Genomic DNA, 23,981 nt, shown 5'->3' on the forward strand with positions numbered 1-23,981 from the left:
TTGTGTGATGACATGTTTAACCTGTCTCAGAGTGCTTGCTGTCTTGGAGAGGGAGGTGGCAGGGTGAGAGGGAGAAAACTTTGGAGCACAACATTTTGCAAAGGTAAATGTTGAAAACTATCTTTTGCATGTATTTGGAAAAAAAAATTTAAAGATTGTGTGATGATCAATTATGATAGACTTAGTTCTTCTCAACAATCCAATGATTCAAGGAAATCCCAATAAACTTTGAATGGAAAACCAGAGAGAAGAAAAAAAAAAAAAAAGACCAGAGTGTTGGACATTACTATACAACATCACCAGCATTGAGCTCAGTGCTTTACATGTAGTAAGTTCTTAATAAATGCTTTTTCATTGATCCATTCCTATGTCACATCTAAAGTCTCTACAAGTTATAGGATAACAAAATCGTGTGAAAAAAATATTGAAAAACTAAACTCTGACCAATACAGTGATTACAATTGCCTATAGAAGAATGAGGATAAACTATGCTAACCATCTCCTAAATCAAGGTGGTGGATTCAAAAGACAAGACATACATTTTAAGATGTAGATAAGGTGGTTAACTTGTTTTTGCTTTGCTAACTTTTTGGGGGGCTAACTTTACATATTTTCCATAGAGTTTTGATTTTTCTTGAGTTGTTTTGAGTTTTGAGGAGTGTGGTAGAAGGGAGAGAAAATGAATGTTGTTAATTGGAGAAATGAAGAGAAAGGACCTAGAATAATGGGAAATTTGAAAATGTTAAGAGTTGCTAGAAGCAAGGGAGATCAAAAGATGGAAAGGTACCAGGGATGAAAGGATGGAGATGAGCCAGATGGGATGAGAGCATGGGAAGGATGGGTACCTCTTCTCCTTTCCTAGCACTCTTTCTTCCCTCTCCCCTCTGTATGCTCAGTCTCCTGCCATTTAAATATTAGCTCTCTGAGGGTAAAAATTATCTTGTTTACTTGTATTTGTGTCCGCAGAATTTAGCACAGTGTCTGGCATCTTGTAAATGGCTGAATAAATGTTTTATCTATCTAACTTATCATCTGTCTTTCAAATCTGTCATTCAGTAGGCACAATTAACTCAAAGCAATAGCATTTACTAAGATGGCAGAGGAAGAACAGTATCTACAAAATATTCTTTCCTATAAACCTAGCAGACGTTCTCCTACAAATACACATGGCATACATGGGGAGAACAGGCACAAATTATAAACTAGTGCTAGTGGGGAAAATATATGGTCAAGGAAACTCAGTTCTCCAGCACCACAAAACCCTAAAGCCTTTTCTCTTTTGGTGTCTTAAGGTTGCTCCTCTCTTGGGGCAGCATATCTTTGGAAAGGTCACTCAATTTTTCTTTTTGGCTCTTCTCTTCACCATACCTCAGCTCCCCATTATCAGAATTAGTTCTGTCTAATATCTATAGTTGGCTCTGCTTCCAGAAATCATGTTTATTGAAGCTACTTCCTGCTAAAAATGTTGTTTTTCTTGGTATTGGTGTCTCCATAGAGAGTATGGGTGTCTCTGTTTCTTGCTGATTCTCTCAGACTGCTAGATATGGTGTCTCCTACCCACAAGAAAGCATGGCCAATAGAGGGAAGGGGAGAAAATCTCCTATATTGCCCTCCTGTCCTCTGGTAAAGGTTCAGAGATCATTTTCACATTTTCAAACAATTGGACTGTCTCCAAGCTTGGAGCCCTTAAAGAGCTCCAAGAGTGTAAATAATCTTTTCCTTTTCTTCCAATTCAATTATTGTAGGAGAATGTCCACTAGATTTATAGGGGACAATATTGTGTAGACACTCTTCTTACAAAATACTTTGCCTTTGAATTAATTGTGCCTATTGAATGAGAGATTTGAGAGAGAGATGATAATTGCCCTTCCTATTCAATCAGACAACTCTTTCATATAAGGTAATAGGTATACATAGATAAGTAGAGAGAGCATTTATTAAGCACTTACATACCAGTCACTATGCTAAACTAAGTTAGACATTTTTTTTTGCACCAGAGCAGCTAAGGGGTACTGTGTTAGACCTGTAGTCAGAAAGGCCTGAGTTCAAATCCCATTTTGTGATTCTAGAGAAGTCATTTAAACTCTATCTGCCTCAGGTACTATAAAAGAAGGATAATAATAGCATCTACCTACCTGGGTTATTACAAGGATAAAATGAAATAATATTTATAAAACACTGGAAATCTTAGAGAGAGCTATAAAAATATTATTATTCCTTTGTTATCATATTAAAACCTGAAAAAAAGGTATTATCTCTGTTATTCTCCCATTTCTGTAATTACATTAGCTACAGGGTGAGGAGTCACATGTACACACACACACACACACACACACACACACATATGGTGTCCCACAAGTCTTAGCTTAGTTTTAAGCCTTAACTTTTAGTTTTAAACTGCACTGACTTATGGGATACCATATTTGTAAAGCTCCTGGTATATAAAGCTCAAACCATATAAATACTTGTTCCCTTCCCCCTCCCTTAGCACCATTCTTAGAATATATTATACCTATCAGATGTCTTCATTTAGGATATCTTACTGATACCTCCCACACCAAAAAAAAAAATCTACCTCTTCTAATTTCTTTGTTGCTCATACTGCATTCTCCCAATTACCCAGGCTCAAAAATACATGTCACAATCAATTTCTAAGTCCTGTTGATTATTTCCCTAAAATATCTATATTCTTATCTATTTTCTATTCTGTCACCAATCCTCCTTTTTTCTCATTGTAAAAGCCTCTGGACCAGTAGATCTGCCTCTAGGGAAAGGAGAGACATAAGGATTCTGTTGGGAAGAACAGTTCAGAGCATCAAGAGAGTAGTGACTATGCTCAGCCTGGGCACTTTATAAAATGGCTATTTCTTTTGGATATTTCTCATTCTTATTTGTAATCTTTATGCCTCTAGACTCTGTCTTCCCCTTCTTGATTTCAAATTGAGCCTTATGTACTTCCTAGCTATATGACCTTGAACAAGTCACTTAAAGTCACTTAACTCTGTTTGCCTCATTTCCCCATCTATAAAATGAGTTGGAGAAGGAAATGGCAAATTATTCCAGTGTCTTTACCAAGAAACCCCCAAATGAGGGGGCAGCTAGGTGGTGCAGTGGATAGAGCACCAGCCTTGAATTCAGGAGGACCCAAGTTCAAATGTGGTCTCAGACACTTAACACTTCCTAGCTGTGTGACCCTGGGCAAGTCACTTAACCCCAGCCTCAGGGGAAAAAAAAAAAAAAAAAAAAGAAACCCCCAAATAGGATCGTGAAGAGTCAAATGCAATTGAAAATGACTGAACAATTTCCAAGTGTGATCATATATCACTATCCTCCTTAGTAGCCTCCCAATATAAAACACAGAATCCTCCCACAAAGTCCACCATGCTTTGACTCCAACTTTGCTCTTTGCTTTCTGTCTTTTTTGTCATAGTGGACAATTGGCTGTTTCCCCCATCTCTTATTCCCTTTCCACACATCCTTTCTTTCTTCCCATCTATAGCATGTATGTCTGTATCTCCATCTATTGAAATCCCTCCCTTTCTTCTGAGCCTAGTTCAAAATACTTCCTCCTCCATGTAACCTTCCAAGATCCCTTACAGTTGAATGAGATCCTTCCCAAATGACTCATGCTTGCATTTGGCCTCTGATAGATTGAGGATAAATGAATAGATACATAGGTAAGTAGATAGATAGATAGATAGATAGATAGATAGATAGATAGATAGATAGACAGACAGATGCAATATTTAATTCAATCCTTATCTTAAGGAATTTATATTTTAAAGGAGAATATCTTAAAAGAGAGATGAAAATGGGAAAGAGGCCTAAAGGGTTCAGTTAGGGAACAGGTCAAAAAATACAGGTAAGAGAAAAGTGACCGTGGATGGCCTTGGCATATTATGAAATGGTGGTTTCTCTTGTACCTACCTTTCTCATTCTGATTTGCAATATTTATTTATATAAATATTTTATTCCCTTACTACTCCATCTCTGCCATGTATGGCTACTTATGTGACGTTGAACAGATAATTTAACTTCTCTGGTTCTCAGTTTTATCATCTATAAAATAAGGAAATTGAACTGGATGACCATCTGATTCTCTTCAAGCTCTGGATATATGATAGTATAAATATTATTTTTCTTCTTTGTCTTCCCACCAATTTAGCATGGTGTCTTATACATAGTAAGGACTTAATGGATTATTTAGATAAATAAATGAATGAAATATTACCTTTTCTATTTTTTCTGTAACTTTTTGGGTAACCTCTTTCCCAATCAGGTTGTGTTTTGGTTTTCAGATTTATTTTCATTAATTTTATAATGTGGTTTTGATGTGATTGTAATCCTGTACCATGGCTATCAATTAAGTGTATACTTTTTGACTCCAAGATGTCTGCCTTAAGAACACTGTATTAGTTTAACTACAAAAGAATGTTGGTTTTTATGGATTTAGTTTATGGCTCTGGAAGGGAAAAGACTAGCTCTAACTCTAAACTAACCTCTAAGCCATACAATTAGCATATCAGTAGAATCCTGGAACTGAGCCTTCAGCATATCAGTAGCCTTCATAAAATTAACAAATCAAAGGCTTTCTTTGAAACTAAACCCAAAGTTAGTACCCTAATCTAAACAAACCCCTAAACCAGAAAACTACCTCTATAAATACACTGTTTATTTCCCACTACTTTGCTATTTTCTCTTTCAGAATCTAGCCCACTGCTAACAGTGTAATAATAAAATCTTTGTCTCTTGAACTAAAGATGGCTTAAGACTACTAATTCTTTTGAGAACATATCGTGAAACTGGCCCAGAATCCCAACAATATTTTGGAGTTTAACTTCTAAATATCAACAGTTTGACTTCCTGGTTGGCTACACTATACTTATTCCCTTTTAGTCTAATCCCAGTGATTCATGTATCTAATTCTTCTGAACATATACTCTTTTCTATTATATACATCATATTGCCTCCCTTTCTTCTCTTTCACTGCAATTACTGTGTGTGTTAATCACAATTCAATAATGAAACAGAGTGTTTCAGACTCATATAATTATTCTTTGCCTCTTCCTGATAATGGGGAGACAGGAAGAGCTAAAAAAAAAATGAAGTCTAAAAGTCTACAATTATAAGAAATCCATCACAGCATTGACATCATCTGCTGCTCTAGCTTGAGCCTTTCCTGGAAGCATTCCATTCACTTTGGAGTCAAGAATTTGGAAGCAAATCCTATAGAAGAAATCAAGATAGGCAATACTGAAGAGAAATGAAGGAAATTAAAACTCATTCTTTCTTTTTCCTATTCCTGAACCAGAGAGGATACTTACTCTTACCTGTCTCCTCTGGAGCACAGAGGTCTTCCTCCTATTCCTCATTCCCTTACAGTCTCACCTTCTTTCTCTCCTTCTACAAATTTTTTCTAGAGGCTTCACCTTTTTTCTTTTTTTCCTTTGGTCAGAATAAGAGAGAAAAATATTACAATAAATTATTAATAAAATACACTCATACTATTAAATGAAAGTATAAAATCTTTAAGCACTGTGTAGATGTAAATTACTATTATTATTTCAAGGTATATTTCACAATTCTTCCAATATTTGGGAGCTCTCCTATATTATCCATCTCTTCAATTCACTGAAATCAACATCAAGAATATTTTATAAATCAATCATCTGGTCTCCAAACCAAAAGATTTTGTTCCCAAAGACTTCATAAAATATAAATCTAAGTACAATTTTTCCAAACTAGTTTAAACATTTTTAATTATTCTTTTTACAAACATGTTAATCATTGCACTTCCTTTTTTTTTAATTTTTATTTTCCCCAGTTACATATAGAACCAACTTTTTTTTTTCCTAAATCATACATGTACATTCATTTTTTTTTACATATTTTCTTATGAATTATGTTGGGAGAGAAAAATCAGAACAAAAGGGAAAAGCCATAAGAGAAAAAAAAAGAAGAAGAAAAAGGAAAAAAAAGTGAACATAGCTTGTATTGATTTGCATTCAGTCTCCATAGTTCTCTCTTTGGATGCGGATGGAGTTTTCCAATCAAAGCTTAGTGGAATTGCTTTGGATCCCTGAACCACTGAGAAGAAATAAGTCTGTCATAGTTGATCATGGCATAATTTCACTGTTGCTATGTATAATTTTTTTTGGTTCTCCTTGTTTTGCTCAGGATTAATTCAAGTAAATCTTCCAGGCCTTTTAAAAATCAGCCTGTCCAATTTTTTTAATAGAATAATAATGTTCCATTACATTCATATACCATAACTTATTCAGCCATTCCCCAATTGATGGGCATCTATTTACTTGTTTTCCAATTCTTTGCCACCACAAAAAGAGCTGCTACAAACATTTCTGTACACGTGGTCCTTTTCCCTCTTTTTAATTTCTTTGGGATATAATCCCAATAGTGGCACTGCTAAATTAAAGAGTGTGCACAGTTTGATAGCCCATTGGGTATAGTTCCAAATTGCTCTCCATTTTGCTAGATCATTTCATAACTTCATTACCAATGTATGAGTGTCCCAGTTTTCCTACATCCCCTCCAACATTCATCATTATCTTTTCCTGTCATCTTAGCCAATCTGACAGGTATGTAGTGGTACCTCAAAGTTGTTTTGATTTACATTTCTCAAACCAATAGTGATTTAGAGCATTTTTTCATATGACTAGAAATGGTTTTAATTTATTTATCTGAAAATTGTTCACAACCTTTGGGGAATTTATCAATTGGAGAATGACTTGTATTCTTATAAATTTGACTCATTCTTAATATATTTTAGAAATGAGGCCTTTTTCTAAAATATGTGGAGAATTCACTCAAATTTATAAGAATTCAAGTAAATGCAAATTAAGACAACTCTGAGATACTACTACACACCTGTCAGATTGGCAAAAATGATAGGAAAAAACAAGGATGAATGTTGGAGGGGATATGGGAAAACTAAGACAATGATACATTGTTGGTAGAACTGTGAATCAATTCAACCATTCTGGAAAGGAATTTTGAACTATGCTCAAAAAGTTATCAAACTGTGCATACCCTTTGACCCAGCAGTGTTACTACTGGGCTTATATCCCAAAGAGATTTAAAGAAGGGAAAGGGATCTGTATGTGCAGAATGTTTGTGGCAGCCCTCTTTGCAGTGGCCAGAAACTAGAAACTGAGTAGATGCCCATCAATTGGAGAATGGCTGATTAAATTGTGGTATATGAATATTACGGAATATTATTGTTCTGTAAGAAATGACCAACAGGATGATTTCAGAAAGGCCTGGAGAGACCTACAAGAACTGATGCTGAGTGAAATAAGCAGAACCAGGAGATTGTTGTATATGGCAACAAGATTATACGATGATCAATTCTGATGGACATGGCTCTCTTCAACAATGAGATGATTCAAACCAGTTCTATTGTTTAGTGATGAAGAGAGCCATCTACACTCAAAGAGTGTGGGAATTGAGTGTGGAACACAACATAACATTTTTACTTTTTTTGTTGCTGTTTGCTTGCATTTTGTTTTCTTTCTTATTTTTTTCCTTTTTGATCTGATTTTTCTTGTACAGCAAGATAATTGTATAAATATGTATACAGATATTGGATTTAACATATATTTTAACACATTTAACATATATTGGATTACTTGCCATCTAGGAGAGGGGGTAGGGGATAGGAGAAAATTTGAAACACAAAGTTTTGCAAGGGTCAATGTTGAAAAATTATCCATGCATATGTTTTGAAAATTAAAAGCTTTAATTTAAAGAGAGAGAAAGAGAGAGAGAGAGAGAGAGAGAGAGAGAGAGAGAGAGAGAGAGAGAGAGAGAGAGAGAGGAGAAAAAAAAGAAATGAAGTCTTTATCAGAAACACTGGCTGTAAAAAAATTTTCTCACCTTTTTCCTTCCCTTCCAATCTTGATTGCATTGGTTTTGTTTGTGAATAACCTTTTTAATTTAATGTAATCCAAGTTGTCCATTTTGCATTTCATTTGGCCATAATTCCTCCTAGATTAATAGAAGAGAAAATAAATTATTTAACCCCATTTTAGAAAAAGAAATTGAACAAGCTATCAATGAACTCCTTAAGAAAAATCTCCAGGCCAGTTGGATTCATAAGTAAATGCTACTAAATATTTAAGGAACAATTAACTCCAATATCATGTAAACTATTCAGAAAAATAGGCAAAGAAGTCTGGCCAAATTCCTTCTATGATACAATTATGGTGCAGACACCTAAATCTGGAAGAGTCAAAACAGAGAAAAAAAACCTACAGATTAGTCTCCCTAATGAATATTGATGCAAAAAATTTAAATAATATATTAGTAAAGAGATTACAGCAACTTATCAGCAAGATAATGCATTTATGACCAAATGGAATTTGTACCACGAATGCAGGGCTGGTTCAAAATAAAAAAAAACATTGGCATAATTGACCATCTCAATAACCAAACTAAGATAAATTGTATAATAATCTCAATAGATGCAAAAAATGTTTTGACAAAATGCAGCACCCATTCCTATTAAAAACACTAGAGAACAGAGGTTAAATGGAGTTTTCTTTAAAATGATAAGTCACATCTATCTAAACCATCAGCAAGTATTAAAATGGGGAGAAGCTAGACACATTCCCAATAAGATCAGGGATGAAACAAGGATGTCCATTATCACCACTATTATTTAATATTGTACTAGAAATGTTGGCTCTAGTAATAAGAAAAGAAAAAAGAAATTAAAGGAGTTAGACTAAGAAATCATATCATATCATTTGCAAATGATATGATGATATATTTAGAGAATCCCAGATAATCACCTACTTGAAACAATTAACAGATTTAACAAAATTGCAGAATATAAAATAAACTCATAAATCATAATCATTTCTATACATTACTAATGAAGCCCAGCAACAAGAAATAAAAAAGGGAAATTCCCTTTGAAATTATTGTAGACAGAATAAAATATTTGGGTGTCTACCTGCTAAGACAAAACACTTTTCACACAAATAAAATCAGATTTAAACAATTGGAAAAATATCAATTGCTCATAGGTAGGTAGGCTGAGTTAATATAATAAAAATGACAATTCTTTCTAATTTAGTCTACTTGTTCAGTGCCATAGCAATCAAACTCCCAAAAATTATTTTATAGAGCTAGAAAAAATAATAACAAAATTTATCTGGAAGAACAAAAGATCAAGAATATAAAGGGAACTAAGAAAAAATGCAAAGACCTAAAATTCTATTATAAAGCAGCAGTCATCAAAACCATAGAGTCAGACAAAAAAATAAGAGTGATGGATCAGTGGAATAGGTTAGATACACATGACACAACAATAATGACTATAGTAATCTAATGTTTGGTAAATCTGCAAACTCCAGCTTCTGAGATAAGAACTCACTATTTCACAAAATCTGCTGGGAAAACTGAAAAATACTACATCAGAATTAACAGGTCATACACATACCAAAATAGGGTCCAAGTATGTACATGATTTAGGTATAAAGGGTGATACTATAAGCAAATTAGGAGAGTAAGGGATAGTTAACCATCAGATCTTTGGAGAAGGGAGGAATTTAATTTGCACTTCCTATAATTTCAAATGCTTCAACCAAGTAATCTACAACATAAGAAATTTAAATTTATGTAGCAGGGATAAGAATGCTAACTTCCTCAGATATAGGGTTGCCTCTTTTTCTCCTCCTTTTTTAAGCAGTCCCAAAGTAATTGGCAGGATCTATTCCAAATCTCCTAGAGGAAGACATCAGTGAAATGGAAGATCAATGCAAGAGGAGCTAACATACCCTTCTGAACTCCCCAAGAACCAGTGAGAGATGCCAACATGCAGTTGAAATGCCATGGTGCAGGGGGAAGAAAGAGATAAATGGAATTGATTCATTCTAACAATGCGAGGAATGGGGAAATATAACAACTATCATAAATGAGTAAAAGTTGATTCACACAGTAACAGAAAAGCCCCTTTGTTTTTTCAGTGGAATCTTGGGACCAGGTGGAAGACAACAGAAGGAATAAATAGCCTGGAGTCATTCTGGCCCAGAGGATGAGGCATCTGTGAAAGGCATGTAACACTACAGATTGGGATTCTAGGTAAGTCCTTCATGGTTCAACTGTTTGAGAGATGGCACCAGTTCCTAGGAAGAGGCAATAATTACCAGTGAGCATCTGTAGAAAGAGAGGCAAACAGCAGGATGCAGAGGAGAGAAGCCAGCAGAGGAAAGCACCAAGCCAAGAGGTAGGGCTACACTAAAGGAGACTATAGGCACACCCCTCTCTGCCCTCAAATGCAAGTCCTTTCAGCTTCCTTAACTATTCAAATAAAATCTGTTTTACATTTGATGCCTTCTGAGCTTGAGTACTTAGGGGAATTGGTGCTACAGCTGGCTAATGCCAAACATTGGATAAAGCAGCCAAGAGATTCCCAGAATGTAGGTACCCACACTCCCGTGATTACATCCCAAATTGTATGCTATGAAAGTGGTTGTCAACCTCTGAGCTATAGATAAGCTGATTTGGTTTCCAGAATGAGTTTCCACCTCAACTTCTGTCTTAAATGTGAATGAGAATAAATATGAACAGGTGAGAGACTAGCATGATGGGATGTAGAAACCACGTAATCAAGTTCCCTTCCACCCAATTAGCCTTTCCAGGATTCCCTCAACATTAGGTTACCATAGGATTTAGAGCTACAAGGGACCCATAGAGATCATTTAATCCAATTCCTTCATGTAACTGCTAAGAAATTGAATTAATTAACTGACTTGTCCAAAAATCACCTAGTACCCAACTGAGTCAGAATTCAAACCATATCTCCTCACCCCAACCCATTCTTAGCTCTTTGGCTATCCTGAGTGCCCGTTGTTTGCATAGCACTGGAGAAAGAAGGGCAATGAAGTGGAGATTAGAATTCCTGATATGAGTCTTGAGGCCCCTTTGTTGTTATTTAGTCCAACTCCTACTGGGACTAGAGTCCTCTCTATGACATAACTACAAGTGGTCATTCAGACTTTTCTAGAAGACCTTATTGAGAAAAAAATCTACATTATCTTCTGAGAAAGACCATTCCATTTTAAATAAATTTGCAATTGGCAGCCGAGGCTGCTAGTTTTATCTTCTGGAACAGAACAGAACAATTCTAATTCCTTTCCTTTGGAGCAGACCTTCAAATACTCCAATACAGATAATGTGTTTGGGATTCAGCACCAAATGATGAGATTTAAGAGGCAAATTGGCACTAAATGCTAGGGCTCAGTCATGTGACAGGTTCACAATGGCCAATCTTTTAAGCAAAATATAGGTTTATTTAGGAGAAGAAGTTACAGACAAAATGAAGAAGTGCAATAGAATGGTGTATACGAAAATAGATTTGGGAGAGCAATAGGGTTACCAAGGAAAGGTGTGTGGAAGAACCTATTAAAGGAATATGTCATAAAGTATAATTTATGCCATTGACTGGCAGGCTAAATCCTAAAAGAGATTTAGCACCTTAAAAGAGTTAGACAGCTATAAGAAAGAGAAAGACATCACGAGGCATGGGAGAACTGTGAGAGGAAACAACATGAGACAAGGGAGTAGAGGTAAGGAAAAAGACAGTGGGCTAAAAAAGGTGGGTTAATCCAAGAGGGATTCAACAAAGATGGTGTGAGTTGTAGGCTGATTTATAGGGGAAATTCAACCTCAGGGGTTTGATATAACTTGGATTTCTGACTGGACACAGCAAGATGATGCTACCCAAGACTTTCACAGAGTGGGATTATAAGGTTGAAATGATCCCCATCACTGCCCTTCTCTACCAACCCCACTTAATTACATAGGACCTCATCACAGGTCTAGGATACATACTATCAATTCCTTCAACTAATTTTCATATGGTATGATTTCAGGCCCTTTCTTATCTTGGTTGGCATCCTCTGGACATTCCAGCCATTCCTAAAATGTAGTTTCCCAATAATACTAGCTAACATTTATGTGGATTCACAGATTATTATCTGACAGCCAGCATTGTTTGCAGAATCATAGCACTCTTCAGGCCAGGTGGCTTTAGGATTAAGGACAGATAGCCTCAGGTTTATTGCTACCTTCTCCCTAGAAGCTACATTATATTAATTTTATCAGTACTTCAGGCTTTCTCTGTCAAGTCCAGAGACCCAGAACCTCATCAGGATTGCAAAAGAAACCAATTATGCTGGAAAATTTTAATTTAAAAACAAATTCATAGGCTTAAGAATCACTGCTCTAGGTCTATTGAGATTCTTTGGAGTTCTGGAGGTAGAACCAAGATGGCAGAATAAAGTCAGGAAGCTGCTCAAGCTGTCCCAGTTTCCCTCGAAAACCACATGAAACCAAGCCTCTGAACAGTCTGACACCACTCTCCAGCTCAAGATAGACTGAAAAAACTTCAAGAAAAGTTCGTCTCACTGGGGTGAAAAGGTGTTCAGCCCAGGAAAGAGACTCTGGGAAAGCCGGTAAGAGGGTCTTAATCACAGCAAATCAGCATCTAAGACCCTCAGTCCTGGCTCAGTAGAGGAGCAAATCAGGGGAGCAGCTTCCAGTTACAACTCAGAAGGCAAACTCTGGGAAAGCAGGCTGTTTCCTGAAAAGAGCAGGCAAAGCTACCCACTATAAACACAAAGGGCCCTTGTGCCCAAAGCCAAGGCTTGGAGCTGCACAGAAAGCTTGGGATAGCCCCACCTTTACCCCAAGAGCAGAGGTCTATCTTAAAAATAAAAAGAGAGGAAGTACCAAAAGAAAATGAAAGAAAATAAGCAAGAAACAGAAAAGAACCTTGACCATAGAAAGCTACTATGGTGACAGGGCAGACCAAAACATAAACTCAAATGAGGGCAGAATGTCCTCAGAAGAAATCTCAAAGAGTGAAATAAGTTGGTCTCAAGCCTAAAGACGCTTCTTGGAAATGCTCATAAAAAACTTCAAAAGGCAAATGAGAGAAGTAGAAGAAAAAATGAGAAAAGAAATGAGAAGTATGTATGAGAGAGTCGACAATTTGGAAAAGGAAGAGAAAAAAATGTCTAAAGGAAACAATTACTTAAACAGTAGAATAAACCAAATAGAAAAAGAGATACAAAAGGTAACTGAAGAAAATCACACATTAAAAATAGAACATGGCACATGGAAGCTAATGGCTTTTTGAGCAGCAAGAATCAGTCAAACAAACTAAAAAGAATGAAAAAAAAAATGGAAGAAACTGTTAAATATCTCATTGGCAAAACACCCATTCTGGAAAAAAGATCCAGAAAAGACAATTTAAAAAGTATTGGCCTACCTGAAAGCCATGACCAAAAAAAGGAGCCTGGATAGCATTCTACAAGAGGTCATTAAGGAAAACTGCCCCAATATTCTAGAAACAGAGGGGGAAATACTCATTAAAAGAATTTATCAATCACCTCTAGAAAGAGATCCCACAAGGAAAACCCCAAGGAACATTGCTGCAAAACTCCAAAACTATCATCTCAAGGAAAAATTACTGCAAGCTGCCAGACAAAAAACAATTCCTATATCAAGAAGCAACAGTCAAGATTTCCCAGGATCTGGCACCTTATACAATAAAGGATTGGAGAACCTGGAATGTCATATTCTGGAAGACAAAGGACCTGGGGTTACAGCCAAGAATTAACCACCCAGAGAGACTCAGTATTATCTTTCAGGGGAGGAGAGGGAGCTTCAATGAAGTAAGAGATTTTCAATCATTTCTACTGAAAAAAAAAAAAAAACAGAATTAAACAGAAAATTTAATCTACACAGGATTCAAGAGAACCATAGAAAGGTAAATAGGGGGAAAATATATATTTAAAGGTTAAACTGTTTATATCCCTAGATGGGAAAACAATATCTGTATCTCTTGAGAACTATATCTGACACTTGGGCAGACAAAGGGGGCATCACATGGACTGAGTGTGTGGTTTTGAATGGACTTTGATGTGATAACATCAAAGAAAAAGATATTAAAGAATGGAAAAAGGTCTATACTGGAAAAAGAGAAAAGGGAAGGTATAATGGGATAATTAGTTCACACCAAGAGGTTAAAAAGACCTATTACAATGGAGGGGGGGAAAGGGAGAGGGATGAACATTATCTGAAGCTTGATCTCATCAGTTTGGGCTCTAAGAGGGAATAACTTAGTCATTCAGTGGGATATAGAAATTTATTTAATACTATAAAGAAGTAGGAAGAGAAAGAAGAAAAGGAAAAGGAAGGATAGAATAGAGGGAAGGGCAGAACTACTAGGAAAAAAAAACAAGAGGAAAGCAGAGGATTAATAGAAGACAAGGGAGTGGATGATGTGAATTTAAGAAAAACATTACTAAAAAGAAGGAGTAGGGGTGATAGAAGATAAGGTAGTGGGTAGGATAGGTTTAGGTTAAAAAAAAACCACCACTAAGTACAGAGTGGAAAGGGAGAACAAAAGTATATATAGGGAAGAAAATAGAATGAAGGAATATACAAAGCTGGTAATCATAACTGTGAATGTGAATGGAATGAACTCTCCTATAAAATAGAAGCAAATAGCAGAGTGGATTAAAAAACAATCCTACAATATTTTGTTTACAAGAAACACAACTGACACAAAGAGATACATACAGAGTAAAGATAAAAGCCTGGGACAGAATTTATTATGCTTCAGCTAAAGCAAAAAAATACAGGGGTAGCAATTCTGATCTCAGATAAAGCAAAAGTAAAAATAGATCTTATTAAAAGAGATAAGAAGGGAAAATACAAAACTCTAAAAGGACCTCAACCTTCCCCTGTCAGAATCAGACAACTCTAACCCAAAAATAAACAAAAAAGAAACTGGAGAGGTTAACAGGATTCTACAAACCTTAGATATAATAAATCACTGGAGAAAGTTGAATAGGGACAGAAAGGAATACACCTTTTTCTCAGCGATACATGCATGGCATCTACAAAAAAATTGACCATGTATTAGAGCATAAAAACCTGAAGGATGTCCTTCAATTGCTGTGGTGCGTGAAGGTAATGGAATATTATTGTTCTATAAAAAAATGACAAACAAGCTAGTTATAGAAAGGCCTAGAAAGATTTACATGAACTGATGCTGAGAGAAATAAACAGAACCAGAAATACATTGTACATAATAATAGCAAGAATATGTGATAATCAACTATGAAAGTCTTGGTTCTTCTCAGTAATTCAGTGATCTGAAATAATCCCAATAGACTCTGGATAGAAAATGCCATTTGCATCCTGAAAAAGATCCAAGGAGACTGAATATAAATCAACCCATGCTGTGTTCACTTCTTTTTTCTGTTTTTTAAATCTCTCCCATGGTTTTTCCCTTTTGCTCGAATTTTTCTCTCACAACATGATTCATAAAGCAAGGTGTATTAAAAGTAAATAAACTTTTAAAAAAGAGAGAGAAAGAGATTCTGTGGGTACCAGCTCAGCACTGGGGATGCCTGTCCGTTGTCTTCTAATTACACATTTTCTAAATAATGCTTCTCAGAAACTTTTTTTTCCCATTAAATATTTTGAGATGTATACTACAGCTCCCTTGTGCCCACCATACACTTCTCTATTGTCCCCTGGATTAGTCACAATGTCACTTCTTTTTAAGATTGTCATGTTCCATAACCCATAATTGTTTAATAAAATTACTACTTAGTGTAGTATAAAATTATCACTTTCACACTTGCTTTAAGTAGTAATCTAGAGGTCTTCAAATATAATGTGATGGTCATTCCTTAGGATGTGATAGAGGAAATCCCTTTTCAGATAAGATTTGAATTAGGTAATTTCTGAGGTCTCTTCCTAGCTCTGACATTCTATGAAAATATATTAAAACAGAAGATTGTAATAAAGTGGGACATAATCATAATTTTTCTTAATTTAAAAAAAAATTTCTAACCCTTTTCCCCCACAATAACTATGTTGAGGAGAAAATCTAGCTTTTATGCAAAGTCACAGTTAGTATTAAGTATGACAAAAACATTATTTAAATATTCTTACCCTGAGGTTGAAGTATAATAATTGGATATGAGATTGTCCACAGAGAGATGGTGCCAATTGATGAGTTTATAGAAAAACGGATTTTTCTTCCTGATTTTCAAAAGCCCCTTTTCAAGGGATATGCCCTATAAGAGGCATATCATTAAGAAGACAAAAGATAACTACTTATGAAATCTCAGTGATTGTACCTACCAAGACTGGACTGATTTAAGAACTTACCCATTGGTATCTTCTAGGGATAGGTGTTAGTGTTAGTGACTGGGGCTACTTCCAAGATAAATTGATTGTCTGGGTCTCATAAAAAGATGAATGGTTGGGGGAGGAACCATTCCTTTTTGCCAATCTATAAAAGTGTGCCAACAGAATGGTTTAGCCATTTGGGGCTCCTTTTTCACCTTGGGTTTATGCTCCTGAAAGAACAACAAATCTAAGGAAGGACCTATGTTCTGGATGGGAGGGAAGAAAACTATACATACTCATGTTTTTTCCTCATGAACTACTTTGGGGTAGAAGTACATGGGCACCATGTGTTTGCCCCCAGTTTTTAAAGTCAAATTCAGAGACTTGGCAGCTGATTCTCCAGCCCAAGAGATGGCAGAAAAAATGGAGTATCCTAGAGAAGTGCATAAAAGCTAAATGTGTAGGCCCACCTAGCCACAGAGTTTATGAGTAATCCTATTGGACCTCAGCATATGAATATGAGGTATTGATTTTCCTAGGCGGTGCAATCCCAGGATCTAACCTTTTAGTCAGAGAAAGGAGATTTCTTCACCACTGTTGATCATCAGGATTGACTCAACCCCAAATTCCAGAGGAAAAAAGGAGTGCCTAAGCATTCTACCTTTAGAGAGAGAGAGAATTTACCCAGTCCTAAATTTCCCCCATGAATAACTAAAGGATCAAAAGTGCAAGATCTGTACTTTGTTCCCTGCTATTATTATGAGATTACTAAATAGGACAGGTCAGGTGAGAAGGGAAAAGTTGCCTGTTGAATAATTTCCCCACCATCACCACACACAGTGTTTAATTTCCAACAGGATTTCAGACTTCAAGGTTGGCACTCAAAACTGGAAGGAATTGTGTACAAAGCTAACTATAGAGTCACCAAAATGTCAGAATGTTTCCCCTTAAGCAACTCCTAAATTCCATTTCCTTCTGAGAGAAATCTAAACAGTAGTCTAGTATTGAATTAGTCCTAACGAGGCAATGTGGTACAGCATGAAGCTTTGGCTCTGGTGTCAGAAAAATTGAGTTCAAATCCATCCTAGTGTTTGAATTTGTACAATTCACCTTACAGCCCCCCTTCCCAGCTGGGTTTGAGGAGATAGAATCAGGAGTTCTCCATTAACAATCACTTGTTGAGTACCTACCAAGGTACCAAGTTATCAATACAAAGAATAACACAATATCTATCTATTTGAAAATAAAAAAAATTTAGTTGTCAAGTAGAAAAATAGTATCCATCAGACAGGGAGAAGTATATTGATTGTATGTTACTGTGAGCATTTTATGTAGAGGTTTTTTTACTTTGTTTTTTTTTTGTATCTTTTTATATGTTCTAGTAAGTCCTTTGTGATTTCTGCATTTTTTTAAAGGATAAAATAAAGACCTTATTTGTCATTTTGAGTGTTTACATGGAACCTGGTGACTCACTTGTCCACATTTGTGGCAGCCTATACATGAGCTATATTTGGATATTTTTCCTGAATAAACTGTGGGGCTATAATAATCTAAGGAGAATGTCTTTTTGAGAAAGGTCCTCAAGATCAAAACTACCCTGTGTCACCCCAAAGCTGTGGGTGCCCTAGCTTATCATTCTCCCCCTAGTAAATGTGAAGCACAAATTAAGCTTCAGGCTCAAATAAAATTATTCTTTTGTTCCCCTATACACTCAATCTGGAGCTTAGTGCTACCTCCCATTGGGCCTAGCAGTGGTAATTTAGAGAAGGGAGAAATCATTATAGGCTGGCACAAACAAAGTAGGTTTCAGTGGAGGATGCAGGATTTATTTGACCTAGAAGGCTGAATTGGACTTGGACAGTTGGGGATGCCAAAGGAGGTCTAAAAAGGAGAAAAATAGCTTAAGTAAAAACAGAGAGGCAAATTGAACATAGCATTAGTAACAGTGATAGAAAATATTACATTAGACAAGAGAAACAAAATCCCAAGGAGAAGCACTCTTCTACTGAATTCTCTTGGCTTGATTTCATGTTTACAATGACCATAGACACAACACACACGTGCTATCTACCCCTGCTTTGCTGCCAACATTAATGTAACTTTTAGTCACTGGGAGGGATAGTAAGTACAAATGTATGGTTTCCAGGGAAATAGAAGTAGAGAGCTAACTATGAAAATTTGTGCCTTTATCAACCTTACACCATTATATAAGTATGAATTAATTTTTGTGGGGAGGCGGAGACAAATGCAAAAATCCTCCAAATAAAGGGCTTTGGCTTAAATAAATAAATAAAAGTGCGAAGAGTCCAGTGAGTCACCAAAGGAATATGAAAATGATCTATGATTGTGCCAGGAAGAAAACTTCAAATTTTCCAAGATTTACTCACCAAAAAAATATAATGTCTTTGGCCATCTCTGCAACTGGTCTTCCCCAAAAGCAACAAAGAGTTAAGACTATGAGTAGATGTTTTTAACTGATGGAGGAATGACAATTTTCAGTTCAAGGGGACCGGGAACATTGCCTAAGTTTTCCTGGAAAAGTATTATTGCTTGTTTGTTATTTCTCTAGAGTTCAGAAAGTATGACATGAAAAGATGTTCTCTCCCCAAGTGATGCAGCATGACCCAAGCTTACATATCCCTTTTCATAGTATTAACTCCTCCTAGGAAAAGCATAAGCTTCTTTTCAGTGGGAGATCTTTGCCTTTATGTTTCATGCTTCACTTAACAAGATTAAGAGTGCAAAGGGTTGTTTAATACTGTGCTCATAATGTCTATAATCTGCTTCTGGGTAAGGAAAGACAGATAGCACATTGACTTCGAGGTTCCAAAAACTATCCTTTCCATAAATATGATTAACTGAGAGTGTAGATTGACATGTCTTATTTTCATGCTCTTTAATTTTGTAACCCTTGACTTAGCACTCTTAACCTTTTGGCAGATGTAGACTTGTTCCTATCTTGGGGATATCCCCAGCCAGAATTTACATTAAGAAATCGGAGTCTTCACTGATGTGAATGAAGAGTCTCCTCAGTCCTGAACAAACAATGCGAATGTGTGCAGATCAATCTTTATTTCACCCACAAAAAAATGAAGAAAGAACACAGGATTCACAGGAACCTGTTTTAAAAATGCAGAAAACATATCAAGAACTCTCAATTTCCTTATAAAGAGCCTTTACCCCTATTCAGGAAATACCTCAGTGTTTTAGTGAGTCATTCTTGGACTCCACACAGACTCATATAGACATTTAGCATTAAATTAAGGCTCTGAAATCTTGGTTTCCCCCAGAGGAGAAACATGTTGAGCTTCTTTAAAAAGCTAAGTCCTCTCTCCATTAAATTTATATTATACAAATAACTCACTTTAAGTGCTGAATGTGAATTCCAGTCCTTTGCATTTTCACAACATAGAGTTGATACCTTGCTACTGCTCTTCAGACCATTTAGGTCACATATAATTAGCTTCTCTTGACAAAAGTTATACTGGTCAATATTTGTTGTTCAGTCACTTTTCAGTTGTGTCCAACTCTTCTTGACCTCATTTAGAGTTTTCTTAGCAAAGATATGTTTGTCATTTCCTTTTTGGGTTCATTTTATAGATAAGAAAAATTGAGGGAAACAAGATTAAGTGACTTGCCCAGGGTCACACAGCTAGTAAGTGTCTGAGGCCAAATTTGAACTCTATCCACTGCACTTCCTAAGTATACCAGTATATTCCTCTTCTATTTATCAAAGGCTAGAAATCCAAACTCTCAAATTTAAGATTACCTACAAGGAAACTTCTGAATTTGAAGATGCTAGAGAGCTTGCGTGTGGGAAAGGATGCTGACATAGAATGAGAGTGCCTTGGAGAGAGTAGGAACTATTCCTAGACATTCTATAACTAATTCTGGTCAGTCAACCAATCAACCATATGCTGCTTAATTGGCTGCAAAGCTATTGAAAAAAGCCTATTAATTTTAACTACTTCCTTTTTGCTTCATTTGGTGACTCCTTTGTTCATAGAGTCCAATGAGAGATGATGCTATAAAGAGAAGTTGTCTCCTCTGAGACAATGTGATTCTATCAAATCCTTGGTTTGTTCTTTGTTCTTCTCTATTCTAGGTGAAGTGAGTAAAATATAGTTGAGGGGACTTGAGATAATGTCTATAGACACAAGAAAGTAACTCAATACATAGAATAAGCTTGGACCCTTTGTATTTCTAGGGATATGCAAATTCTACATCTTTCTTCTTCTTGACTCAACACTAAATGTGACCTCCATCTCTTCCTTCAACTATTATCAATCACCACACATTCAAATCCTAATTCTTCCTATAGAATTAAGTAGAAATAATCTTCTAACATATCTGAAACCCTTTCTTGTATAATTGCTCTATTATTTTAAAACTTCAATATAGCCCCTGTAGGAACTTTCTATTTAGCCATTATATAAGTCTGATAAGTTTCTCTCGCTGGGACTTTAATTCTTTCTTAGAATAAAAGTCCTTCTAGTATAAGACTGCTCTAGCTTTTTAAGACTTCAGGGACAGTTTGACACCTAGAGTCCTTGTAGGAGTCCTTTTCTTTTCTTTTATTCTTTTTAATCTTAAGAAGCTTTTAACTACTTGCTTATAATGTCATAGAAAAGGCATCCCAGGCTGATTTAGCAGACTATCAACTTGCTCTAATTTGAGACCATGGTATCTATACTATTCTCATCTTTAAAATAACTCAACTTAGAGGAATTAGGCTAGTGGAAGTATTGCCCTCCTTCTTAACTCAATGCCAAACCTGACATCTGTTGCTTCTTGCCTTCTTGAATTTGTAGGATCCCAGAATATCCATTCTTCTCTGGGGTAAATTGTCTAGGAATTCCCCTCTCTCATCACATGAACAAACACACATACACTTCTGCTGTGTGCATCTCCAGAAATTCTCAATATTCAACCATTGCCTTGAGGTCACCATTACTATTTGAGAAGGAAATCCCATATTTCTATGCTTTGTATAGTCTTAGTCTAGTAGAAAACTAGAAGCAAAAATGACTGATCAGATCTACTGAAAAATGACTTTTCTGGTAGAGTCTATCCTCTCTACAATCTGAATCAAATAATTAATCTTTGCAGCAATTCTAAACAAAAATTCACCATCCTGTAATCTTATTAAATTGATTTGGGAACTCCCTTGAGCCACTCGTTATCATTTAAAAAAAAAAAAAGTTGTTTGTTTGGGTTTTTTTCATCAAAACAAATGATAATATAAACAATTTGTATAAAGGATGACAAAAGCATCAGGATGAATACCTATATAAAATTAGGCATCTTTTTCCTTAACTTCAACTATTATCAATCACCACACATTCAAATCCTAATTCTTCCTATAGAATTAAGTAGAAATAATCTTCTAACATATCTGAAACCCTTTCTTGTATAATTGCTCTATTATTTTAAAACTTCAATATAGCCCCTGTAGGAACTTTCTATTTAGCCATTATATAAGTCAGATAATTTATCAGAGAGAGGGCATTCTGGGATGGTGGATAGTATCAACTTGCTCTGAATTTTAGACTTAAGTCTATAGTATTCCAATCTTTAATTGGATTTAATTTAACTAGGAAGAGTTGAGGCACAAGCAAATTCTACATCTTTCTTCTTCTTGACTCAACACTAAATGTGACCTCCATATCTTCCTGCAATTCCTAATTGACCATCCAAGGATTTCTTGGTATCTTTTCTACTTTATTGCAAAAAACATTTCACAAAGTGTGGAGCACTGGTCTATACAAAAAACCCATGGAGGTGATTTTCTGATCAGTGGTCCTTGGGAACTTGTCTCTAAATCACTCCAATTTTTGCTCTCAATAGGCAGCTAAAATTTAAGAATTGATGTCTTTATTAACCTCCAAAAGCTTAGAAAATAATTAAATAGAAGATAACACAAATTTTAAATGGTGAAAAGTGATTTCTCTATAAATACCAAAATGGTTTCTAAATGTCATGGAAAGAGCAATAGACTGCAAATCACTGGATATACCACCCAGTGCAAATTCTCTGGCTTTCCTGGCCCTTAATCTCTTCATTTGTTTATTTCTAAAATGTGGGGGAGAGAGGTAAGAGGGAACTAAATTCAAAACTGAAATCCATTGCAGTTTTTAGCAATCTATGAATCTATTGATCTGTATCTTAAGGGTGAGGTTGACTAGAACAGAACTTCATCAGAGGGAGCTTAGCTTATTAGCACATGTCTTGGAGAAATGCCCAGCTAGTTGAGAAACTAACTGGGCTTCAGTGTATGAAGAAATGTGTTTTCCTTTAACTCTGAAATGCCAGATAATGAGTCTGTTGGCTCAAAAATTTCCTCACTGGCATTTAGGGGACAAAATTTGCTTCTGGTAAGGTTTCCTTTTCAATTTCTCTTCTTTTTTTTTTTTTTTTTTTTTTCTTATTCCTCAATTTTCCATCAGGGTGCACAGCTGAAAGACTTATTGTTTTAATTTTTAAAATATATCAGCATATTGTGTGAAGCAAGTATTTACATTAATTTATAATTTAATAAATAAAATAATTCACATTCTTTTCTAGTCCCAAACATGATTGTCATTTTTCTCTCTAAGGAAACTATAACTTATCAAGCCAAAAATCATTATTTTTCATAACTTAAGAAAATAAAAATTCAGTCTCAGGAAATTAGCAAGTTTTCTTTTTCCCCTTTCTCATTTAGAGATGGCAGTAACATTGGTAATTAGATGACTAAAAATTGTTACCATGTGTATTGGGTAGATTAAACTTGTTAGCAATAGTCACTGGAGAATACTGGGCATCACAAAAGTCTTAGTGTAGTTTTAAACTTAAAAAGTTTACAGTTTTAAAATTTAAGTCAAGATTTTTGGAACACCTTGTACTTTCTTTTGTTACCCCACTGGTAGTATTCAAATAGTCTTGACAAAGACAAGGGAATCCCACTTACCTATTCTTCCCTCTGATTAGCCAGAGTCTAGCAGGAGCTTACCCAACTGTTTTGGCCAGGTGTATCCTAAGAAGCATCTTCTCCAAGCATATAACGGCATCAAAGTGCAAAGTTCAGGACCAATAAGTATAACATGGCCTATAGGAATTTAACTCTACATTGGTTCAGTTAAGAGGCCTGTGTGAAGCTATCCCTGGAGAATTGACTTAGCCAGAGATACAGGTTTGTAAGTCTCAATGAGGCTATATAGGAGCTCTACAAGAAGGCTGTCTCAGAGACCATAAACTTATACTGGATAGTATTCACTTTACAAAGACACAAATGCTTAGAGACTAGGAGAGATATGATTTATTGGTATTCTTCAGAGACTAGAGCTAGGAGTGGTATGATTGCTAAGGTCTCAAACTCAGAGAAAGTTGGTAGCATTGGTTAACCAATGAAATGCCTTTTCTCTTTTGAAAAGCTATGAATGTGACTTCTTCAAGGTCTTCAAGACCTTCAAGACATCATTCTTCTCGCAATGATCTAGCTTTTTGAGCTAGAAATGTTTCTGGAATTGACATCTCACTTTTCATGTCAGATTTGAGATTTAATATGAGATTTAATCAAGAGAGACATAATCTATTGTCAAAGAACTTTTATTTGCCTTGGGCAGTTCAACTGCTGTTAAATCACAGTCACCCATCCTATACAAACAAAAAAAAAAAATTAATTTCACATTTGTTTTGCTCTTTCAAGGAATTTTAGATGATGAATAGGATTTCTCATTATCCAAGCAGACCAGTAAAATAGGTTAAAGAGAAGAGGAAACAGACCATTCTACAAATGAATGTCAGTACTGTTCTTGTTGTCA

General features: G+C 35.6%; 1 protein-coding gene across 14 annotated transcripts in view; it reads left to right on the forward strand.

Annotated features, from left to right (window-relative positions):
- LOC141543321 (uncharacterized) overlaps positions 1 to 23,981 on the forward strand; it is a 139,120-nt gene that overhangs the window by 28,454 nt on the left and 86,685 nt on the right. For all 14 annotated transcript variants that reach the window (XR_012482407.1, XR_012482408.1, XR_012482409.1 and 11 more), the window contains exon 2: positions 9,990 to 10,104. The gene's annotated coding sequence lies outside the window, so the exon portion shown is untranslated. The remainder of the gene's footprint in view (positions 1 to 9,989; positions 10,105 to 23,981) is intronic.

This window comes from Sminthopsis crassicaudata, chromosome 5 (assembly GCF_048593235.1).
Source record: "Sminthopsis crassicaudata isolate SCR6 chromosome 5, ASM4859323v1, whole genome shotgun sequence".
NCBI lineage: Eukaryota > Metazoa > Chordata > Mammalia > Dasyuromorphia > Dasyuridae > Sminthopsis > Sminthopsis crassicaudata.